This window comes from Salvelinus sp. IW2-2015, unplaced genomic scaffold (assembly GCF_002910315.2).
Source record: "Salvelinus sp. IW2-2015 unplaced genomic scaffold, ASM291031v2 Un_scaffold2339, whole genome shotgun sequence".
In the NCBI taxonomy this organism is placed as follows: Eukaryota; Metazoa; Chordata; class Actinopteri; order Salmoniformes; family Salmonidae; genus Salvelinus; species Salvelinus sp. IW2-2015.
This window is the reverse complement of record NW_019943664.1, coordinates 148,331-150,551: the sequence shown is the minus strand read 5'-3', so window position 1 is coordinate 150,551 and position 2,221 is coordinate 148,331.

The window sequence follows — 2,221 nt, the reverse complement described above, 5'->3', positions numbered from 1 at the left end:
TTGCAAGAGGTCTGTTGAAAAAAAGAAGCGGTCAGCACTGCAAATAGTTTTCTCTATGGCATCTTCTTCATGTCATTGTCAATAAAAGGCCTTTGACACTTCATGAATGCTTTGTAATTATACTTCAATATTCGCATAGCAACAGTTGACAAAAAATAGCCTAAAGACACTGAAGCCAGCAAAGCTTCTTTGTAGAAATTAATGATCTTGTGCGTTCTCCAAACGCTTATCGCGCCACGACTGTACTGTGCTGGTGTTCCTGATGTTACTCCCCACAGATACGGAAGACGTCCAGATGCCCTGAGTACCAAATGGAACCCTAATACACATATTGAGGCGGGCAGGCTCAGCCTAGTGGTCTAGAGGGGGAGGCACGGTACCTAGTGCGGTTAGAGGGGGGAGGCAAGGTAGCTACGTGGTTGAAGGCGGGAGGCAGATAAGCCTAGTGGCTTAGCAGGGGGAGGCAGGTAGCCTAGTGGTTAGAAGGGGGGCAGTAGCCCTAGGGATCTAGAGGGGGACGGCACGCATAGCCTAGTGCGTTTACGAGGCGGAAGGCAGATGACCTAGTGGTTAGAGGGGCAGCCACCGGTAGCTAGTGGGTGTAGGAGGCGTTGGATGATGTCACACCGAGGATGCAAGACTTGTGCAATCCCCAGGCTGACACGGTAAAATCACTGTCGTTCTACGCCCCTGAAACAACGGCAGTTAAACCTTTTACTAGTCCAAGTAGGGGGAGCTGTAGCATTTATTTTTTTTTTTTACATTTCCAATGAAACTGCCTCGGTACTCAACTTTCTGATCGTACAATACTGCAGTATTATTGTTATTACCTTGGATAGAAACATCTATTAGTTTCGTATAGGGAGTTGAAATCTTTGCTCTCTGCATGGTTACATGAAAACAAAAACCAATTCTCTACAGCACTTTTCATCGACAGCGGTTCAGATTATCAGCAAATTTTCATACCTCTGATCTGGGGTCGTGTTCTGTATGAAGGCCACAAGTGACATGCCTATGAAGGAACGACACTGCGCTACGTCTTCCTGCTGGAGGATGATCTGTACCGTTCATCACGTTGTCAATGAAATCCGATGGGACGTCACAGCCATATAAATGACAACAAAATGTTACAAGACCCCTCTTTCTCCAATGTGCGCCTCAAGCGGTGAGCCATGCGGACCTGTCTCGTTCCAATCGTTTCTCTAACCGGAACTATTTCTCCGGTTCATGTTTTCGTCGTTATAGTTGTTAAAAACATTCATAAGTAGTGAATTTGAACCGACTTTATATCAATTTATAATCGGTTTAGGTGCGATTTTGCAGGAATTCTTTGTTGTGCGTTCTGGAAAGTTTGGGACACACGTTTTAAGGGAAGGTCGGTCGTTGGTGCATGGACATTTCGAAGACGAGAGTGACACCTTACTCGGAACCAAAAGACGTTTATATACGAAAGGAATACATTGGCCCAAGCGAATAGATCGGAAAGAACAGCTCAGAAGTAAGCAATATTTATCACTGATAAAAAACCGCTGTTTCTTGATCGAAATGATTTTTAACAGCGCATTCATTCGCCATTTTGTTTGTATAGCTTCACGTGGCCAACCCTGTATTCGAAACAGCTTACAGGATAATTTTAAAAACATGTAAATCCGCCGGTTGCATTACAGAACTTAATTTGTCTTTCCGATCTCCTGTAAACCCTGTATTTTTACATCAAAGTATATGATTTAGCTTCTTCAATTAACTAGAATCACTCTGAAGATGAGCGTCAGACATATTATTGAAGGCTTGATTTCCTAGTATTTTTATTGTGTAACCACCGGTTTTGTGATGGCTAAATATGCACCCTTTTTCGAACCAACGTGTAATATGTATATTGTAAAAGTTGATGTTACAGGCAGTGTCATCGGAAGAATTCTGAGAAGGTTAGTGAAAAAACTAAGTATATTTTGGCGGTTATGATTACGTATATAGCCGCCTCTTGGCTGGAATCGATGCCTCTGGGAACGTTTGTATCAATGTGGTATGCTAACTTACTCCGATTTATTGTGTTTCGCTGAAAAAAACGCTTAGACAAAATCTGATCATCGGTCTGAAATCCACAATGAACTGGCGTCCTTTCCATCTTGCTATGCTTTGTCATTATGACATGTTTTATGATGAGTAAATTGGTCATACACGTTCTCTATCGTAGTATTCTAGTCCGATTTTTATCCTACTC